This window comes from Camelus ferus, chromosome 3, assembly GCF_009834535.1.
Source record: "Camelus ferus isolate YT-003-E chromosome 3, BCGSAC_Cfer_1.0, whole genome shotgun sequence".
Taxonomy (NCBI): domain Eukaryota; kingdom Metazoa; phylum Chordata; class Mammalia; order Artiodactyla; family Camelidae; genus Camelus; species Camelus ferus.
This window is the reverse complement of record NC_045698.1, coordinates 83192948-83216514: the sequence shown is the minus strand read 5'-3', so window position 1 is coordinate 83216514 and position 23567 is coordinate 83192948. Positions and strand designations below refer to the sequence as shown.

The 23567-nt window shown below is 35.8% G+C and overlaps 1 protein-coding gene across 7 annotated transcripts in view; it reads right to left on the bottom strand.

Moving 5' to 3' along the window:
- PRR16 (proline rich 16) overlaps positions 1-23567 on the bottom strand; it is a 318375-nt gene that overhangs the window by 159891 nt on the left and 134917 nt on the right. Inside the window, exon 1 of one of the 7 annotated variants that reach the window (XR_004318667.1) lies at positions 12931-12950. The exons of the other annotated variants lie outside the window; for them this stretch is intronic. The gene's annotated coding sequence lies outside the window, so the exon portion shown is untranslated. Of the gene's footprint in view, positions 1-12930; positions 12951-23567 lie in introns of those variants that run through there. 7 annotated transcript variants of the gene reach the window in all.

Below are 23567 nucleotides of genomic sequence, written 5' to 3'. Positions count from 1 at the left end.
AATTGGATGCATACAGAAAGAGAAATAAAGAGAGGATTATAAGGAGTTGGCTTAGGTGATTATGGAAGCCAAGAAGCCCCAAGACCTGCAGTGAGCAAGTCAGAGATACTGGAAAGCCAATAGCGTAGTTGCATTGTCAGTCTGAAGGCCTGGGACCCAGGAGAGCCAATGGTGTAGGTTCCGGTCCAAAATCTGACAGACTCAAGCCCCAAGTAAAGCCAGTGGTTCAGTTCAAGGTCGATGGGAAGAGAAGATCAAAAACCCAACTTAAATAGTCACTATTTTAAAAATTGTAATAATTTTCTGATTTTTTTCTAGGCAAAAATGTAAGAACAAAGTAGTAGCATGATTTAAGGAATTATAGCTCAATTTAGAATAATAACTGGAAAAGGGCAGCATATAAAAGTAAGCATTTTATTACCATCAGAAAAGACTTTTTTATAAAAAAAAATTGAGCTTTTTCTCTTGGACAAGTCAATTCTGGACATTATATTAGTTGCAAATATTTCCCCTTCATTTTTTTTAACCTTTATGAATACATTTATTGTAGTGTATCATGCAAACAAAAGAGGGCACAAAGTATGCAGAATTTTCACAAACTGAGCACATCTATGACATCAGTAGATAGTTCAAGAAATAGACTATGAACAGCACTCCAGAAGCTCCCCTGAACTGTCTCTCAATTACTACCTCTCCAGAAAAGTAACCATGATTCTTACTTCTAATTTCACAGGTTCATTTTACTTTTTTCGAATTTTTATACATGAAATAATCTTTTTTGTCTGGCTTCTTTCGTTCAGCATGGTGAGCAAAATATTATGAATTCCTAAGATTAATCCACACTGTTGCACACAATTTATTCTCTTTGCTGTGTAGTATTCCATCATATAAATACATCACACTTTATCCATTCTACTAATGATGTGCATTATTTCTAATTTGGGGCTATTTTGAATAACCCTCCTATAGACATTATTTTACATGTCTTTTGGTAAATATGTGATCAAGTTCTTTTGCATTTATCTAGAAGTGGACTTTCTGGGCTTCAGTGTATGTATTATGTTCCGCTTTAGTAGACTCTAGATACAGTCTTCAAAGTCCTCATATCAATTCATGTTTCTCCCAACAGTATTATGAGACTTCTAGTTGCTCCAAGTCCTCATGAACATTCCAGAGTGTGTATTTTTTTTTTCATTTTACCTATTCTGGTGAGTGTTTAGAAATATCATAAAGTGGGTTTAATTTGCATTTCCCTTTGACTAATGAAATTGGGTAGCTTTTCATACGTTTTTGGTAATTTAGATATACTAGTTTGTAAAATGGCCTTTCAGGTCACTTGTGCATTTTTATATGAGGTTATCTTTATTATTATTATTATTGATTTGTTAGAATTAGTTACATATTCTGGAAACAAGTTCTCAAAACACTTCTTGTCTGTGTTTTGCTCTTTACTCTCTTTATTAAGTTTTTTGTTTAACAGTAGTTCATTTTCATTTAGTCCAATCTACTGATATTTTTCCATCATAGTTAGAGTGTTCTGTATGTTTTAAAAAGTTATCTTTGCCTACCACAAGGTCATGAAGATATTCTACTTTTTTCTAAATGCTATAGTGTTTTATCTTTCACTTTTCAAGCTATAATTATTCTAATATTGATTCTGAATGATATAAAGTAAGGTTCAAAATTCACTTATTATTTCTTGTCTATATAGTCAATCGACATGGTATTTATTTGCTAAAAAAAACTTCATAGCTGCAGACATTTTAAGTACTGAAGTTAAGTTTAGTTATTGCACAGAAACAAAATAGCGGATATTATATATGTGTGTGTGTGTGTGTGTGTGTGTGTATATAATATATATATATATTGCTTTTTTAAAAGTGCATTGGGAGAAGTTCTTATAGCCTTATCATCTTCCTAATTCCACAGGAATAGGCTTCTTAGAGAATAAGGAGTTAAGAGATCTTACAGCATCTGTAATAGTAACTGGCACATTGTAGGTGCTGACTCTTTCTTAAGTGAAGTGGTTTCACATTATTCCAATTCATAGTACTGTATTTTTCATTTATAAATAATGGTAAAATATTGATATTCATTATTTATATCCAAGTTCCAAATAACTACAAATATCAAAGTCCTGTAACTTGAAAAGATAGAGGCAGTATTTTCCAGAAAGAACTAAGTAGAATTAAAAAAATTTAGAACTGATAAAACTAACAATTTCTTTTGTCACAACAACAACATTAACATTTGAGACTGGTCCCATTTAGGAAATGACTACGTTGGGAATTCAAGAATTTCTATTTGAAATTTCTATAGTATTCTTAAACACAGAGAAAAATTATTTCCAAAAGGTCTAATTTAACTCAAAACTACTAGTTTCCAATGAGAAGTATTCCTCTCAAATTTCTCAGAAAGAGGCAGGTTGAATACTCAGTAGGGGAAAAAAGCTGGGACTTAGGGTCTATTTGTTGTGATTTAGAAGGCCAGAATTAGAAAAGTAGAATAACAAAACAAACAAAAAACTTCTCTCATATCCATTTAGATAAGTGCTCTTAATTTTGTGTGACTATAGCCATTTGTGCAGAAAAGTAACTGTTTCCTATTAGCACACTTGGCGCCAGTACAACTGTAGCACCACGGAGTAGACACAGAGATGGAGAGGATCATGTGTTGTATTCTGCTCCGAAGACCTTAACAGCTTTGGAGAGATGTCAGGATAGACTAAACCCAGATTTTAGAACATTTCAAGATCACCTAAGTCAAATTCTGTGCCACGCTTAAGCTATGAGCTAGATTACTAAACAACTGTCTTTAAAATTCAAACAATCCTTTATGATTTTTTGAAACTAAACTTGTAATGTGAATCCTGTGTTTATGGTTATTTGAAAAAAAAGAAACTAGACCACATGCTTTGCAGTGTAGCTTCACAATATCTTTTGATGCATGAATTAATTAGTCTCACAGAATTCACATATTGGTAGACAGAGAGTGTAAATGATCTTACAGTCCTCTTGTTTGTACTTCTCTGGGTGAAATGATTCAGAACAAGAGTAAATTGACTGAAAATTATCTTAGCTAACTTAATACATAAAAGAGAGAGAACCTAAAATTTTGTTAAAAAATAATTTCATGGATTTTTCTTCCCATTATTTGCCTGTAAATTTAATATGAACATAAATATGTGTTGAAAATGAAGTAACACATTTTATCTCTTGAATCCTGTATATGGTTCTCTAAGCTTTACTGTTTTTAGTTTAAAAATCACAGAATATATTTGAATTGAGAATGGTTTCTTCACTCCAGTGGGTTCCAAGTGTTATACTGAATTGATAGTAATAAAATGTTTACTCTTATATACTATATATAGTGTATATATACTTACATACACTTCAAACACTGGGCAAGTTAATACTATTTGAATTCTGCTATAAAATTTATATTTATTAATTATGAATGTGCAACATTTTTTGTAGCAAAGGGAGCATACAAATCATCTGATTTCAGGTATGAAAAACTGAAAGGCAAGTCATTTAACTTGGCACTCCATTTCACTGAAATTAGAAATCCAGAAATCTTAAAGAAAAGACTATGTAAAAGTATTACAAATCAGCAACCCTTAAACAAAAAGGGGTCAGAGGGTTAAACTAGTATGTACAACCTTCATTGTAGAAATTATCTCAAAATTGTATGTGTGTATATATATATATACACACACACACACATACTTATATATTATATACTTATTTATTTCTGGTTGTTTCTCACAATAAGGAACAGGCACATCAGTTGTTATCTTTACTTCACTAAATGAATTAAAGGAAGACAGCATTCAAACCTTGTAAGTTCTGGATTCTGCCCACCTTCCCAAGCTGACTGCACAGTTAGATGTACGACATTGGACAGGTTATTCAATCTCATTGAGCCTCAATTTCTAAACTGTAAAATGGCAACAAGAAGAACTCCTACCTTATTTCATAGGAAAGATTCTATGTGATAGTATGTACACCATAATTAGCACGACACCTCTTTTTTGGCAGTCATATTGCGGAGGTGATGTTACTACCTTTAACATCACTAGCATCAGTATCATCCAGTGAGTAGCACTGAGTTCGTCACTCCAGTGAGTTCCGAGTGTGGAACTCCAGTATCCCACCTATGGCCCACTGTGCTCCTCCTTAAGTTTTACCAAGTTACTGCAAGAGAAAGCTGCAGCTTTGCCACAATGTTATCAACAGCTCAGACACAAATGTCTTCATATACAAGGCAGGAAATGCTAATAAGACAGCAGATAATGGTGTGAACTATGATCAGCTGGGAAGGAGAAGCCAAAAGGCTTTCAAACTCAATTTTTCTCCTTATGGGTTTGCAATTGTAATATATTCCTCTTGCCATTTGACATAATAGTAAGAAAACGTTTCCAAACAAGCACTTAAATTCAAAGTGATGCAACCTTCTGGTTATTTATCAGTGTGAGAAGGAGACAAGCAGAAGCATATTCAATGACCAGAAACAACTCTAGTCAACATTTTTTCAGTCACAGACTTAAAGTAACAGACATTAGCTTCAGCAACTGCCCTTAAGCTGATACAAATGCCCAGGGCCCTCCATTTGCCTCTGTTCAGATGTAGAGGTCAGATGGAGAACAGCGGTGTTTCATTTTGGTAGACAAGAGGCATACTAGAAAGTGTATTATGGTGTCATCCACGTGAGCTTTCTCTACTTGCTCTCCTCAGGTTTTATCCTACAGCCACTCACACAGGTTGTTGTTCCTATGACTCAAACAAAACAGCTCCTATAAGGGTCACCAATGGAGTCTAGGCTCCAAGATAATATTCAAGTGTCAGTCCTCACTTATGTAATCTGCAGTATGTAACCAATGTGATTATTCCCTGCTCTCTCAAATGGTTCCTCTAGGCTTCTCAGACATCATTTTCCCTTGGTACTTCCACTTCATGCCCTACTCTTTCTTGGTTTCTTTGCCTGTTCTTTCTCATTTCTATAATTGCTAATATTTGAACTTCCCTTAGGCTCAGTAATTAGATTTCTCCTCTTCTCCACCTTCTCTCCTCCCTAAATGAAACTCATCCAGTTCCATTAATTTAAATACTATCTATAAGCAGCAGCCTCTGCCCAGACCTTTCTTCTGAACTCCAGAATCATGTATCTGATAGCTTACTCAGTATGTCCCATTGAGGGTCAAACGGGCAATTCAATCTTACCACATACAAAATGGAATTTCTGATTTTCCTACCCATAGTTTTCTCTGTCTCAGTAAACGACTCCTCTGTTTCTCCAGTTGTCTAGCTCAAAAGTCATGGAATCATCCCTGATTCTTCTATTGCTCTCAGATGCACATCTTATCCATTGGCCGAACCTAAACATTTACAATTATCTATAATTTAATCACTTCATACAACCTGCACCTCTTGTACTATTGCAGGTTATATATGGCAACAAGTTCTTTGTGAGTCCTCCCATCAAGAGATAGTTTAAATCCCTCCCCTGGAATTTGGGTTGGGCTCTGTGACTGCTCTGACAGATAGAGCACAACAGAAGTGATGAACTTCTTTCTACATTGAGGCCTTAAGATACTGGCAGCTGCTACTTTCAGTTTCCTGGGATACCTGCTCTTGGGGTTGTAAATAGTCTGAATACTGCACTGGAAAGACCATGAGGAGAGGCCCTGAGACTACCTAGAAGAAGAAAGCAACTCAGCTAAGCCCAGGTTGCTTGCTGTCCACTCCAAGGCACCAGACATGTGCATGAAGCTATCTTGGATCCTCCAAATAAGCTACCAGCTGAATACCTCCAAATGACTCTTGTTTGCTCCTCATGAAGCAGAAAAGCCCAGAAGAGAGCACTGCCCATATCCCTGACCCACAAAATTGTGACATATAATGAAAGGGTTATTGTTATAAGCCACTAGAGTTGGGGGTAATTTGTTTCCGAGTAAGACACATCCAGAACAATCATCTTCTCCCAAGGTACCATCATCCCTCTCAGGAACGACTTTAAAGCCTTCTAACTGATCTCTGATCTCCCTGATTCCCAGCTTGAACTTTCCATCCTTTTCTCCACAAAGCAGCCAGAGTAATCTTTTAAAAAGTATATTACTCCTTTCTTTAAAGCCCTCCAGTGGATTCCTATCTTATAGTGGTTAATTCCTATCTCATGAAGGGTAACGGTCAGGTCCTTACAGGGACTCTGATAGCCCTTCATGATCAGAGCCTCCTCTACTGCTGTGACTTTACATCTCACAATTCTTCCTAGTTACCCAGTCCTTCAGCCATACAGACATCACTGAAATTATCCTGAAACATACCAAGCACACTCCCACTGCTCTTCCTACTGCCTCTGCATGTACTACCCCTCTGCCCAGAACAGATTTCCTCCCTTGTTGCCCACTTGGCTCACTCCTTCACTTCCATCAACCCTCTGCCTAGATGACATCTTCTAAGAGAAGACTTTAGTGACCATCATACATAAAATAACCCCCAACATCCTCCTCCATCATACTCTATTATCTATTATTGTTTTATTCCTTTTTTCATAAGCCATATAACAGCCATCCATATTACCTACCCACTTATTTATTTTGTCTCATCATTTTTGTATAATTTTATTGCATTGACATTATGTTTAAAAGTTATATATTTCAAAAACTTATTTGTTTTGAAATTTACAAAAATACTGTCCTGATTATAATCTTTGGAATCCATTTTTTCATGTAAGAATTTATTAGTTTTATCCATGTTGTTGCATATTGCAATATATATGTGTGTGTATATATATATATATGTGTATGTATATATATGTATTCATTTTGCCCGTGGCATTATTTTTTAAATATATAACAAATTACTCATCTACTCTTGACTTGATTGGCATTTAGATTGGTCTCCAATTTTCTACTGTAAAGTGCAACAATGAATATTATTGTAGGTGTCTTCCACTGCCTGTGTTCAGGAGTTCCCCTTGGTAAAATACCACAGTATAACTCCTAGGTCATAGGTTATTGAATGTTATGCTTTTGATTACTCTTTGCATCAGGCCGTGTTTCTACTGAAAACCATCTAAACTTCCTCAGTCTCTACATTATACATCTGGCCCAAGTTATCTACCTAGCCAGGACATCTAGTGTTTGCGTTTTCACCATCTATGCTCCCTTTTTTCCACCAACAACTACTTAATTTTCCCTTGATAATCTTAGTTCTTTCCCATTTTCAGCAGTTCATGTGGGTGTGTCACAAAGCCAGCTCTAGAAATGGAACTGACTAGGGAAAGCCACTCAGTACATCCCATCCTCTTGACCCACAGTGATTGGCTCCAGAATAGCCACATATGGCAGATGGAGCTGTTTGCTGGAGATTCTGGGAGAAAGAGTTTTATTTCTCTTCTATGGAGCTTACCAAAGGGAAGTGCTCATCTCTTGTATTTGGCAGTGAAAAATGTAAGGCTTATAACCTTGAAAGCAAGCAAAGCCTGGGGTTACCAAATCAAGATACAATAACAGAGAAACCAGATCTTGGTCACCTCTTCAGGTCCTCAAAGCCATGTCTAAACTGAATTCTGTCTCTGGGATTTTAGGCTGTCATGATTCAATAATCCTTACTATTTATTTATTTTTTTTATTTAAGCAGAGTTTCTATTAGTTGTCTCACAGAAGTCATAATATATCCTTACTTTTATCTCCAAATGTTCCTCTACATTAACCCTTTACCCAACTGTGCCCAACCAGGTCCCTTGTTTCCAAACATTCCCCTGGCATTTATGATTTTCTACCTTCTATCTAGCAAATTCTCACCTACATTTTACAGCCAAACTCATTGCATTTTCCTTTATGAACCCTTCTCTGATCATGCTGGGACATCATATGACACCATAATATTTTTCTTTTGCTCCTTTGTGGGGTAATGTTCTGTTTCTGTCATCTCTTTTAGAGTCTTATGTTCCAGTGGACATATTCTGCTGTGCTGTAGTATGTTTGTCTCCTTGTCCAACTGACAAACTTTCTGAGTTCATGGACCATGAGTTTTATTTCATCATCTCTCCCAAGACAGTAAATCTTTCTTAAATTAACACACTAAGCAGAGCATGTCTATGCTTTCTCCATTGATTGGTATCCAAATTCTCATTCCAGTTTCTCAGTTCCCAAAACACAAGATTCTGTGTTGAAGAGAAAACCTGTAACCCCATCACTGTTACAACTAAAGCAATGAACTTGCCTTAACATTTGTCTAGCATGAATCTCTTCCCAGTGTATTATTATTACACTGGACACTCTAAAAGTCTGTGCCACTCTTGTGAGTTTTTACAGGTATAAGATTTGCAAGTTTATAAGAGAAAATAGTTTTAAAAAGCACCTTAACACTAATGGAGGATAAAGTAAACAGATGATTTAAAATAATGTTTTATGAGTATACACCAGAAAACTCAGCAGATCTAAAAATATTTATAGACATTTATGAACAGAAATGAAAACAATCAACCTCTAAAAGCAGGATAGTGATGAGAGAGATGTATAGAATGGGGATGTCAAAACAGGAGTGAAATGCATGAATTTCATTTAACCCAGAGTGAGAAATAAAAAAATTCAAAAAAGTTGAGGCATCAGAAAGGGGAGCTAAAACCAGGGTTTGAGAAGTGGTTGGTGATTCTACTGTCGTGTCTGTCAGGAATCAGTGACGACAGCATTCCAAAAACATTTCCTAGCTTTTCTAGCATTACCTAAATTCATTTCACAAAACCTCTATTCAGATAGTTCTGAGAAGTTTACCTAGTATACCAGACAGTTAATACATAAATTTTGTGTGCCAAAAAGCACCAGAATCACTTAAAAATTTTTTGTGGTGTTGTATAACCATCACCAAAAAATGCATAATTCTCTTTTTCATATTACTCTGTTCACCACAAAAATAAAAAGTGCTACAGCCTGTATGCCATGCTATACAACACAGACAATAAATCAACAAATACTGAATAGCATTTTCTATTTAGAACTGGGTCCCTTGATTAGTGGTGGAGAAAGTGGGGAGACTGAGGAACAGGAGTTGATCTTTTATATACTTAAAAAAATACAGACCATTAAAAATCATTTTTCCCTAAATGATTTTGTTTTGGTTTCTTTCCAGAAATATCTTTCCCATAAATATCTCATATCCTTGATCATAATCAATGGCAAAGTTCATCTTTGATATAATGCTCTTTGGAGCAGTAATTCACCACTAGATGCACAGCCTTACCACCTAGGGAGCTTCTAAAAGTACTGATCCTTTGGGCTCCATTCCAGCCCTATGATCTAGAGTCATCCTGCATGGGGTGTGGAGAACTCTTATTTTGAAAACCAGCTTATTAGGGTAGTGTATTGGCATTTGCAGTCCCTGCTATTGCTATAGAACTCCTGGTTCCATTTGCATCCATTTTTCTGGATTCTACAGGTGTCCTAAAAGATGACTGCTTTGCAAAGAAGCAATTACTTTACACCACAAAGCTTGTAATCACTTGCATTAGCAACCACAGAAACAATAGAGGGTCCCAGTGCATTCTTTTAAACTAAAGCTTGGGTCATATCATGTTAGAAATATACCTTGCAACCATATGAAACTCCTATGACTGTCATACATTTTGCAGCTTCATGCAACAGGCATGTTGAACTTGAATGGAAATGGGTTCAAAGAAAAATGGACCTGGACAAGACAGGGCCTGGTCCAAAGTGATAGATCATTTCTTACACATGGCTATCCTCTATAAGTTAGTAAGCTGTCCTATAAAAACATCCCACCAGGCTCTGTGAGTGCTGTCTGCGCCAGGCAAATGTGATGAGAAAATCACAGCAGCAGGAAGATTAACTGAAAAGCCAAGGTATGGTCCAGTCCCTCAAGGAAAAGGCTCTAGAAGAGCCAGACGTTTTCAGGGGCTGTCTTAGACAGTTTGGCCTGCCCTAATAAAATACAATGCCATAGACTGGGTGACTTAAACAACAAAAAACATTTCTTTCTCACAGTCCTGGAAGCTGAAAAGTCCAAGATCAAGGTGCCAGCAGATTTAGTGTCTGGTGAGAGTTCCCTTCCTGGTTTGCGGATGACTGGCTACCTCTGCAATCTCATGTGAGTGAAAGAACATGTTCTCTGGTCCCTTCTTATAAGGGTACTAATCTTATCATGAGGACCCCACCCACACGATCGCATCTAAACCTAACTGCCTCTCAAAGCTCCCAACTCCCAATACTCTCACATTGGGGCTTAGGGTTTTAGCATAAGAATTTGGGGGGTGGTATATAAACATCTCATCCATAACAGAGCCCTAGGCAAGTAGAGAGCACTTGAGAAAACAGAAATTAGGCCAGAAAAACCAGAAACACAAGGTGAGTGAGTGTGTGTGTGTGTGTGTGTGTGTGTATACACACACATATATACATACATACACACACACACATATTTTTTTTTAAAGAAAGGAGAAAACTTTACTTTTCCATGAATGACTGCATTTCTTTTTCTATTTGGCCAACTATTTTACTTTCATTTCTCAATTTTCAGTCTTTTTTGGAGCAGAAGGTAATTATGTTTATCTGTTTGTTTAATCGAGGTACTGGGGATTGAACCCAGGACCCTGTGCATGCTAAGCATGCACTCTACCACTGGTCTATAGCCACCCTCCTCCCAAGTACATATTTTTAAGTTAAGAGCCAGTACTACCACTCTGTAGACACAAGAGTACTATTACAGGCTTACAAGGCATGCAAGATCTGTCCAACTTAGGACAACAGATTTATTTCTCTACACCAATTTATAAGATATAGTAAGCATGAAAGCATAACACTCACTGATCTGATAAGCATGAAAGACCAAACACAAAATGCTGAAAAGCTGTTTACTTAGCAATTATGCAGCAGCTGAGTATACCTTAGCAACAGAAAGGGAAAAAACAAAAAAACAAAAAAGCAATTGGTGAAACTTGGTGAACTATACAAAAAAAAAAAGAAAATTACTTTTTTTTTTTTTTTTTACCAATTTGAGAGTAATATATCAAAGCATGATACTGACTACATTAGGGAATAAACACTTTTCTGATTGAATTCATAGAGAATTGCTTCTAGAATACATATGGGAAGCAATTCAGGAAACTGTTAACAACTATTGCTTCCCAGGAAAAGGAGTGACAGACAGGGAGAAAGAGACAGAAAAGAGTCTTACTATAAAGTGAATGCCCTTTTAAAACTTAAATTTTTACAGAATTTACAGATGTAAACTATTCAAAAATCAATCAATTTGAAAATCAGGGATGAGTGCTTGAATTTCTCTCTTTGTTTTTAATACATGGCTATAATCATATTCTGGAATCACTGATCAAAAATATTTCCATCAGCCACTGGCATATCTCAGCAAAAGACACTGTTCTAAATGGCTGTGGGGCCAAGAAATTCTAGACCATTGGTGAAAACAAACACTAAAAGAAAATATATAAAACTCAACAGGATACAAAAGCACATGTCAGCCAAGTTACTGTTTTGGTACCATCCACTGAAATGGGAAGGAGAATCACACACTTGGATTAATCATGCCGTGTTTATACATTTAAGCCAGAATATGCCACGATCCACATGTGAATAGGCTGAATCAGTCCTGTAAAGATCCAGGGGGGAAAACCATTCAGAATAAATCAAAATGTCAGAATACTGTGAAAGAAATCTATGTGTGGTGCAAATTGTAAAGTTCATTGCACTTATAATAAGCCCAGTACTCAAAACAATGAAACAGAATGATAATTTAGAGGTGTTGGGTTTTGAGAAGTTAACTGCTAAGGTTTGTAATGCACTTTAAAATTAACAAGCCTTTTTTTTTTTTTTGCAGAAAACACTCTTCCTTTCTCCATCCTACAAATCCTTAAGTAGACAGTATTACTTCGTTTTTATTGTATGGGTAAGACTAGAGTTTTGCTAGAGGTTTCGCTCATAGGAAATAGAAGAGAAATGAGTAAGAGTTCAGCTTTATTTCAAACACCTATGACCCTTCCAGATCACATTTTGAGGAAGTAGAAACCTCATCAAACATAGGAGAACAAGTTCTTTTTGAAACTACTAGTTTTGAAATGATACTCCACATTTAGGGCAAATTAATCAGATTAACAAGTCTGAATGGGCTAATTTCTACTTAAGAAACATGAAGAGTATAGAACCTCAAGATGTCCTTTCATCTAAGTGATGTGTAATTACACCAATTTACTGCTTTACTTTTCAAGGTTATACCTGACTTTAGTATTTTAAATCCTTTTTTTCCCAGTTAACATTTATTACATCACACATGGAGACACTGAAAAGCTCAAGCTCAGCGAGGGTTTCAGCCCAAGTATGAATACAGGCATATAAATGGATCACCAGCTCCTCTCAAACTGCTTTAACCCTTTATGCCACTGCCTCCATTTGCACCTTTCAGTCGAGGATTACTAACACAAGCCGTTAACGTGCTGTATGTTATTTGTACTGTAAGGAGCTATTGTCCAAAAATAACCCAAAACCAAAAATTAGCAAAGTAGCAAAGGAAGCCTGCATATTTTGTTGACGTCATAATTGAGCTTATATCATTAATATTAAGCAAGAAATCAAGTTCCTTGAAAAAATTATGTAAGAAAAATTGGAAGATATTGACATTTAGTATCATTTGATAAAGGGATTTAGACATGAGTTAAAAAAATGACTACCCAATTATCTCCCAGGATATGACAAATCTTTACTTTAGTAATAGATATGCAAAATCATATTCAAAGTTATGTATGGAACTAACATTAGAGTCTATTGACAAGGTATCTATTTGGTTTCAAAATTTCCTACAGCAAAAACACAAAAGTAGAAGGCCTATCTTGTTTCTAATTCTTCCAAATGTTTGTTATCTTTCCTCAACCACGTATTGTTTACATAAAGAAATAACTGACCTCCAAGTCTTTACACCAATTTACTTCTTAATGGTCTTTTAGCCTTTAGGTTGATAAGATCTTAGTGTCTTTATTCTGTTCTGTGGAAGAATGGATTTTTAAATTTTATTATATTTTCAGCTTTATTGAGGTATAATTGACAAATAAAATTGTAACATATTTAAAGTGTACAATATGATGATTTGATAAATGTATACACTGTGAAAGGAGTTCCACAATCAAGTTAGTTGATACTGAGAATGGATTACTTTAAACAATAGTTCTTTAAACTTCTTTTTTAAAATTATATAACATCCAAAAAACATGTAATGATTAGATACTCCTGAATATGGTAAAACACTTCATTTCTAATGAAAAGCTCCCATATTTTATAGTAGAAATTTTAAAACTCTAACCAAACCCTATGCCTTCTCCCTACTGAATTTGAAATGTTTTCTAATATTAACAGGTTTCAAGTAGAATGAGTTCCAAAATGATTCTTCAAAAGGACTCATGTACAAAAATTCTAACTTTGAAAAAATGTTATCTCAAGGAATGCTAAAGAATTTCAAATTGTCAATAACCTAATTATCAGATATGGTTCATATTTCTTTTACCAAGTATTTAATGAACTGAAATGTAATTATATATTACAATCCTTATTTAAGAATGCAAAAGAAGCCACAGGAATTATAATTATCTATGTTCAAACCCTTTATTTTGCATGAAAAATTAGTATCTAGAACTGCCAGAGATTTACCCAAAGTATTGGTCTTGGCAATGATTTTCTTAGATCAGACTTTTGGATCAAAAGCACAGGCAACAAAAGCAGAAATAAGTAAGTGGGTCTGTATCAAACTAAAAAGTTTCTGCATAGCAAAGAAAACAATCAACAAAATGTAGAGGCAATATATAGAATATGAGAAAATATTGGCAAAACGTATATCTGATTAGGGTAAATATCCAAAATATATAAGGAGCTCATATAACTCAATAGCATAAAAAAAAAAAAAAACTTGACTTTAAAATGGGCAAAGTACCTAGATAGACATTTTTTCAAAGACACAAATGGCCAACAGGTACATGAAAAGACGGTCAAAATCACTAATCATCAGGGAAAAGCAAAGCAAAACCGCAAGACAAATCACCTCATGCCTGTTAGGATGGCTATTATCAAAAGTCAAAAAATAGTAAGTATTGATGAGGATGTGGAGGAAAGGAAGCCCTTGTAAGAATGTAAATTGGTACAGCTATTATGGATGATAGTATAGAAATTTTTCAGAAAAATAAAAATAAAACTACTATTTGATCTAACAATCTCACTTCTAGATACAAATCCAAAGGAAATAAAATCACTACCTTGAATAGATATTTATACTCCCATATTCATTACAGCATTTTCACAGTAATCAAGATACATGGAAACATGCTAAGAACCCATTGACAGATGAATGGATAAAGAATATATATATTTAGCCTTAAAAAGAAGGAAAAGGGAAAAAAAAGAAAAAAAAAGGAAATTCTCTTCTGCCATTTACAACAGGGATAAGCCCAGAGGACATGATTCTAAGTGAAATAAACCAAAACAGAAAGACAAACAGTGCATAATCTTACATATATGTAAAATCTAAAAAAAAATAGTCAAACTCATAGTAAGAGGATGGTAAAAGGTTAACCAGGGCTGGGGATTGAGGAAAAGGGGAGATGTGGTCAGACGGTACAAACTTCTACTTTTAAGATAAATAAGCTCTGGAAACCTATTGGATAGCATAGTGACGACAGTTAACAATAATGTCCTGTATACTTCAAATCTGCTGAGAGAGTAGATCACAAGTGTCCTCACCACACAGAGAAAGGAGTAACTATGTGAGGTGATGTATATGTTAATTATTTCATGGCAGTAATCGTTTCACAATATATACATACATCAAAACAACACACTGTACACCTTAAATATATACAATGTTTAGTTGTCAATAATACCTCAATCCACCTGAGGGTACAAAAGCTAACAAATTATTTGAACCTAGGTCTCCTAAAGTCTATATATCAAGTCCATATATCTTTCCATCATTCCAGTGCATGTTCAGCTAATTTTATTAGTAAAACTAATCTGAAGCAATTTAAAAAAGAACACAGATACAATCAAATCAAATGTCATGTAAGCAGAATGAAAATATAAAGAGGAAGTGGAAATTATCTATGTATTATACAGATATATGTATGTATATACCTAGACCCAGACCTAAGGAGACTCTAGATAACCTGTTTATCCAGGTTATTCTTTTTGGCCTTCAAAAGGCAGTCTTTTCTGCATGCTATGGGAGGAGACGGAAAAAAATGGGAGTTAAGACACAGTTCTATTCTACGCCATTTAAACTGTGAATTTTCCATTTCATGAAACTCTGAGTCTTACAACAATATTGGTGAAATTCTGGAGATTATATTCAAAGAATATGACTTGGCTGACATAGAATCCCTGCGCATGGAAAAGAGCTCACCATTTACAAAAATCATTTTTTCTAGATGAGAAAATTGTTATGACAATGGTCAGAACAATATTTCTTAAACTAAAATCTTGTTCTACCACATAGAAAATAAAAATGACTGGGAAACCCAAACCAAAAAAAAAAAAAAAAAAAAAAAAAAACCTTAAAAGCTTACTTAACAGATTAAATCTATAATTTAGGGAAAAAAACAGCAAGTTACTCATTTTGTAAATAAGCCCTGTTATGAGTAATTTGGGGCTGAAGGTCTGTGTCTCTCCAAAATTCATATGTTAAAACTTAACTCTCCACTATGATGGTATTTGGAGGTGGAGCCAATGGGACGTAAGGAGGTTTAGATGAGGTGATTACTTTGAATCCCCTAGGATGATTTAGTGTCCTTATACAAAGAGGAAGAGAGAACAAAATTCTTTATCTTCTCCAAGAGGGGGCTCAGCAAGAAGGTACCACTTGCAAACCCCCAAAACAGTCTTTACCAAAACCAAAATCTGCCAACCTGATCTTGGACTTCTCAGCCTCCAGAACTATGAAAAGTAAATCCCTGCTGTTTAAGCTACCCAGTCTGTGGCACTGTTATGGCAGATGGAGTTGACTTCTACAGTCCAACACAGTGTTTCCCAAAACTGACTTACTTGTAACAGTGGACAAGTCTTTTCAAATAAATCTCATATGATGCCTCTGAGATGAAAGGGCTTGTCAGAAGATGGGAAATCTGGAGCAGAGATATTGTTTGGAGAGAAGGGACCACCAACTCTGCTTTACCTTGAATGAGAATATCACATTGTGAATGCTGAATTCGCTACAAATAAATGAATGAATGCTATACATTGACAAAGATTCTCTTGAAAGAGTGCACAGGGATTAGTAGAATAAAGCCTCCCAAATTGGGAATATAAATCTGCATAAGAAAAGGGCAGTGACTCAGCAAGAACTGGGTTTTATTCTCCGTTTTGGCACAATCCTCCCTATGGCGCATCACCATCATGAGTTCCCCTTAGCAGAACTCTAAAGTAAGAAATAAATGCTTCATCTGTCTCTGTTGCATTTGGCCACCTTTTTTGTGTGAGTATTGCCATCTTACCTAAACTCATGAGGAAATTATGTCAGGTATTTGCATTATGTTCCTTTTTTCTAATTCCAACATAACCCACAATTTTTCATGTTACCACTATATTATACTAGTAATGGTAACGCTGCTCTGGATGAGTTGAGCTGGGAAGGCTGAATCTAGGCTGTTGTGGGGCATCCATGAAATGGCATATGTGAAACAACTAACATGAGATCTAATAACATAGTCCTTACTCAAATGCTAGCTCTTTTATTTGTAACCAGTCCAATCTCGTCCCCATTCACGAAATAGAATTACCTCTCAGACTGAAGCCAAGCTGCAATTTGAATAGTATTATCACCTTTCCCCTTATACCTGAATTCCTATATTGCTGTTTCATTGGATCATGTCCTAATTGAGCTAATATTAATGAAGCAATTCAGTTCTTTAATATTCTATTTTATTTAAAAAATTGCACATTCTATATGTTGACAACTGAATTTTTAAAATATGAATTGAATATCTGAAATTCTATGTTTAATTTTCTAATAATTTCTGCCCATAGTGCCAGACTATCAAGATTGTATAAATGCTGAATTTGGCACAAACAAATAAGTAAAAAAACACTATACATTTATAAACATTCTCTTGAAAGTGTACACAGACACTAGTGACATGAAGCCTCCCACAGTGGGAATTTGCAAAGAGAACCTACAAAGTCATGTCTGGAGGTCCTGCCTACCCACCCAGCCTCTTCCAGGAACAGCATTAAAGAAACATGATGTTGAAAATTTGACCTTAAACTTCAGTGTGTTTTCTATCCTCTCTCAATTGTGTGACATCTGTAAACTTAGTATTCTTTCTATTGATTTAATCAATTTAATGGGAAGATACTGAAAAGAGACAAAACAAAACAGAGAACTTTCTGGAATGCTGGTAGAGAAGGCCTTGCTTGTTAGACTCAACAAGTAGACAAGTAGAACATTGAATTCCTATTGTGTGACTTCTTAGAAACTTCCATTTCATTTATTGAAAGACTGCTATTAATTAATATGATCCGAGCATGATCATTTCACTGGTAAATACTATCGCAAGTTGTTACTGATTGTGGTACAGAGAAGTGAGAAAAATAAAACACTAATCAGAAGGACTGCAGGAATGAAGGATAATGATGACATCTGTAAATGTTAGTAAATGGCTACTGTTTGCCTTTAAACATAGTAAGAGAGTTCTAATTCTTGGAAACAAATTCACCAGTTTCTGTGGGTATGGCCTTAAAATCTCTGTAAAGGAATGTAAAAAAAGAAGATTATGATGATCTGATGATCTTGCAAATACCTTGTGAAGACAATGGAGTAGGATTTCCATCTTGAAAATTAAGACACTAAGTGATTTAAAAAAAAGAGAGAGAGAGAAATCATCTCTACAATAAAACCAAAAACTGCCAAAACCCAGGCCTGCATGAATCATTATTCAGAGTGATTATGTGTTTGAAAACTGTGAGCTATAATTCAAAGCATCTCTTCTTCCTGATTTTGGGAATGGTCCTTCTTACATAACAGACACTATGAGACACCCTTGCAAAATGCCTTACTAAAATCAAGTTATGACACAGAGGAAGCAGTATCTAATTTACTATTTAGTCATCCCATGAAAATATTAAATGAGTATGATGAGATTGGGTCTTAGGGAATATACACTATATTCTGGTCACCATTGCTCTTTTGAATTTCCTCAGAATATGATTTAATGACAAATCTATGTAGAATTTTGCAAGAATAATGATGTGTATGTACCTTGTATGATATTTTTCACTAAAGAGAAGAAAATGATTTATCACTTATTAATCAGTGATCTCCTTCATTCTTTGTGTTATCCTGAGTGTTGTGGAAATAGCATTAAAACTAAGGCACAAAAACTGGATTATATCTTTAGGTATACTGCCTAGCCAAATTTGTCTTGGACAAACCAGTTAATATCTCTGGACTATCTGTAAAATGAGAGAAGTAGCTGAGTTCTGAGTTAATCTGGTCCATTCTCTGAACTGTATGATCCCAGAGGGCTGAAATATTCAGTTAAGATCATGAAGATGGTTAGTTGAGGAGGCAGGCTCAATACTCAAATCTCCTCATTTGAATTTGAATCTTTCTTTCATCATCAACATGCAGTGGATGACTCTAAAAATCAATAGGAAATGAGTGCTAGAGAACTTCCCAAGGTATGGCATGCTATGGAAATAAAACTATAATCATGATGATATTTTCTTAATGATTCTTCTGCAAAGTTTACAATACAGTAAGATGCAATTTGTCTAAGCTTAAAAGTTGTAGAATAAATTTGCATATGATTTATTTCCGCAAGTATGGTCCAAGATCAAGAAAAAGAGTTAGTTTTGTATGTAAAAATATTAGGTTTTGAATGATAAGAATTTCTAAAAACTCTTTCTAAATTAAAAAAAAGCATCAATTTTGTAGGACAAGATAGGAATAATCCATATGCAATCCAAAAACATATTTCTCATTTTCAAGTTTACTTTAAGTGATATAAATGACATAGCTTCTAAATCATAAAAAGATAAATATTGTGTTTCACTACAATTTCCATTTGACTTCAGCCATATTACAAACTGGCAACATGATTGCCCAAAAGAATACATACACCTACTGGTTTGATTATAATTCTTCTGTACTTTGTAGGTCATTTTAATGTTGTATCCAGTGACCATCAATAAGAAAGAATAAAGCATCTAGTTTCCCAGTACAGTCACCTGAAGCAATACAATGAGACTGAGAAATGAAGTATTTACTATTAGTCCCCACTGACAACATCTATAGCCCTGTCAATGAAAGGAGGTTTTTGAAAGACACAAACTGAATTCCAAACCAGTATAAAATTCAGAGATTCACATTCTCTTATCAAAATGGTCTACCTATTGTACAGCCTGCAGCTACTGTGAAAGCCACATGTCACTTTTAGTCTCCAGGTGTCACAGGGGACTGTAAATTGGGATCTGAGAGGATGTCTGAGACTCATTTTTGTTTGTGGCTCAATCAGCAGAGAATTCTCCTCTGGTCCTGCATGAGTGCATAAATCCATGAGATGCTTTGGTCATCCTGCCCTGAGCTCCCAGTGGACATATTCATTCATCCAACCAAACAGTACATGCTTACTAAACAGGTAAGCCATGATGCTAACACAAGAGAACTGGTTCCACCAAGTCAGAGAACTCATTACTATCTTCCCTCTGCTAAGCCAAGCAACCTTTCCAGTGTGTCTCCTGTCTCCTCCAGACTCCTGCACGGACACTGGCTCCACATCAACAGGAATTTCCCTTACATATTTATTATCTCCTACTCTCACATGAATGCACAGGTCTTACTTTTGACCAAAGGAAGCACTGGCTGTTGGTAGAAAATCATTGGATTTAACACACAGTAACATTTGCTACAGCTTAACTTTCATTTTGACTTATTTCCAGTACACAGAGGAAGCTAACATGCATGGTCAGGCACTGTTGATGTAACAGGCTGTGCTGGGAGAACAGCTAGTTAGCCAGAGAGCCAGCATTTTAACCCAAGTTCATCTGACTCTGAGTCAAATTTTAATTCAGCTTCCCTGAATGAACACAGTATTAAGGATTGGTGCAGAGCAACAAAGTTATTGAAATAATCAGGGCATCTGCCAACTTCTGACCTTCCCTCCTTTAGGCTACACACGTTAAAAAAAAAAAAAAAAACTTAAAAAAGAGGGAAAAAAGGAATGAGGATAAAAAAAGAAAGAGGATTAATAATGAAGGAAACACCTGTGTTCATCTACCATGCTGGGTACTTACACAAATATTAACTCAGCTAATCCTTTTAATACTGTTTCTATTTTCACTGATGGAGAAGTCACCCTCTGAATAGCAGCACCAGGATTTAAATCCATGCCCGTTTGACTCAGAGGTGATACATTTTCAAACACCTTTGTTGCATACATTGAGGTCCCCTCACTCATATTGGTCCTAATAGACACAGGGGCACTGGAGAAGTTCTTCCTATCATCAGAATGGAAGAGGAGCATAGTTGCTTTCTAAAATTTCTTTATTTCACCTTAAGTTATTCACCACCGAAACCAGAAACCTCCTGTATCCCATGCCTGTAAAATAAATCCACCTTTTGTCACTTACTTTCTCTGCTGCTTTTCATTTTCAATGTAGTCAAGTAGTATCTGTTCTACTGAACCTCTCAGAAAAACTAAGATAAGAAAAATTTAAACCTAATTACTACATCTATAATTTCTCAACAAATTTTATAGTGTTTTGAACTTCATATTTAGGGTGTTCTCAAGCAGTAACAGAGGACTGTATGTTTGAAGACGCTTTTCCAGTGATGAGGACAAACAGATGCCTGGGAACTTGACGAGTAATACCTCATGTTCCTAAGAACAGTTTTATGAATGGCACTCTCTCTCACGTCACTTACTTAATGTGCATTCATTCTTCAATTTCTTTTCCTAGGAAAGTCTGGTCTGAGTTTTGCCAAATTCCCTTATGCCCTTTACAGGGCTGAAGAGTGTTGCAACTGCCGTTTCTGTGAGAGATTATATAATTCTACACCCTCAGGGTAGAGTATAAACTCCAGGAGGGCAGGGAATTGTCTCTTTTTACTCAACATTGTATCCCTAAGTGTCTAGCAACATTCCTATGCGTAGTTGGTACTCCAGAAGCACTTGTTGAATTAATTAATTTTCAGATGAACCACCTAGAATTAGGACTAGACAAATCTATTGTCATGGAACACAATAAAGTTTACTGGATTTGAAACTTAATTAATTGGGACAATGTTCCACCCCTGGCTACTTGAGCTATGAACTGCCTTGGCTCCTAATCCATTACCAATAAATGTCATTTACAAATATACTAAAGTACATTTTAAAGAATCAGCAAGAATGTATATGGAATCTTTATATACATGAGATGCTACAGAAGTACAAAGAAACATAGACTGTGGTTACTCCTCTCAAAAAGCTGACAATCCAGCTGATTTGACTAATAAACTCAGAGCAATTTGAGGAAGTGAAAAGTGGCAGCACTAACACCAGGGTAACAAAAAGAGAGCTCACTGAAGGTGACATAGTCAGACAAGGTGTCAGGGTGGACTTCGGCTATGGGACACAGTGCTCAGCAAGAAATACAAAGGATGTAGCTTAAAACAGAAAAGGAGGTGGTTTCAGACCACAGAACCAGGAAAAACACCAGATGGCAGAGCAATGATACAATCAATCTGAAAAGATAACATGTGTCAAGCCCCAGCTTATTTCTAGCTCTGCTGATAAAAAGATAATTCTAGGACAACAACAAAAGAGAAGGTCTAAGACATGAAGGTCAATTATAACATTTGACCCTTTAAACTGAAGTTACTCTATGGAGCAGCCAGAGCACGAACAGCCTGAAATGACTGACCTGTTTTTTGTTTGTTTGCTTTTGTGTAAACTTCCCAATGTTGCTTTAAAACAACTCTGATTCAGTTAGAGTGAAGCATTTTCCTTTGACCAGCAATGAAAAGTGGACAATACTTTTAAATAGTTTCTCTTATTACTATTTTAAATACTGCTTATTTTGTTTACTATTAGCTGCTTAAATTTCCAAGACCCCTTCATTGAGATGATTTGCTTAGAAAGCTGTCATGAGAGGCTGGCTGAGCTTTAAGGAGAAAATTATGAAAGAAGAGTAACTTAATGTAAACAACTGACTAAAAACATTTGTATATCTACAGCTGAGAACTAATAGCTCCATGTGGCAAGGGTAAGTTAATATTGTAAAAAAAAAAAAAAGAAAAGAAAAGAAAATTGCATCGTAATGAGGATGATGGCCATCCCGGAAAGGCACAGGTCTAAGAATATTGGTCGAGGTTTTAAAGAGAAAGAGCACAGAGAGCTGAGTCACCTGCTCTTCCATTTTTCCTCTCAGGACAGGCCGACAGAGCCTCTGAGTTTAGACAGAGTCGGCCACCCCTGGGGCAGCCTCTGCCAGTTCCTGCTGTGCCAAGCAATCATCTTTTGGTTTCTGAATCATGGAGGACCTGTTGACCCACTACAGGGAACACTGGCTACAGTGGGGAGGGGTAGTTCTATACTGAGTTCTGTACCTGTCAGATAACGCCAGGCATTTGCAATTGTCATCTTTGGTCTAGACTTCTGCTCCCACGATGATCACAGAGGTCCAAGGATTATTACAGAAACTCACGATTTGGCCTGGATTATCCCGCAGCCTGACAGACCCTGAATAGTGACTACATGATCACGAAGGAGATAATTACCAAATTATCCATCTGTAAAGCCAACAAAGGCCGTAGAGGTCCTCAGATTAAACTTTTCATTTCACAGATGAGGAGCCTAAGACCCAAAGAGAGCAAGTAAAATGCCAAAGGTCAAAGAGTTAATAATTCCCTGGTCAGAAGTAAGTTCTCACTCCTATCTTGATGCCCTTTCAATGACACATGGCTCCCTTTAGCTAAATAATTTTCGGGAATAAAAGGCAGTCTGAGGGAAAGGCAGTACAAACTGAAGAAGCCTTTATGATGTGTTATATGTAGACAATCCATCAGTAATGTGGATACTGCTGATAGAAGTAAAGTATTAGCAATAACTATTCTATTCTCAGCAACCTCAGATTCTGTTCACATTGGTTTCCCTACTTATCTCCAGTAAGCAAGTGTGTAACCACTGAAGGCATGTAGGCTGGTGTAAATCAATTACTACACAGCATCCATTCTAAAATGAAGAATCTATGTTCATTTCCTAACTTCATGAAATGAAAGATGTTAACATTGGGGGAAACTAGGTGAAAGGTAGATAGGAACTCTCTGTATTATCTTTGCAACTTTTCCGCAATAACCTAAAATTAAAAAGTTTATTAAAAATCATGAGAAACCATTAATAAAGATGTTACAAGAATGCCACATTAGTTAGCAGTAAAAAACAAAAAAGGATAAGTGTATCTTGAAGAAAAACTTCCTTTATCAAAAAGCTACACCAGAGTAACTATCATCACACGCAAAATCTTGCAACAAGCTGGCTCAAGGTCTATAACAAAGTCATGGCTATAATGAGGTTCAAAAGTT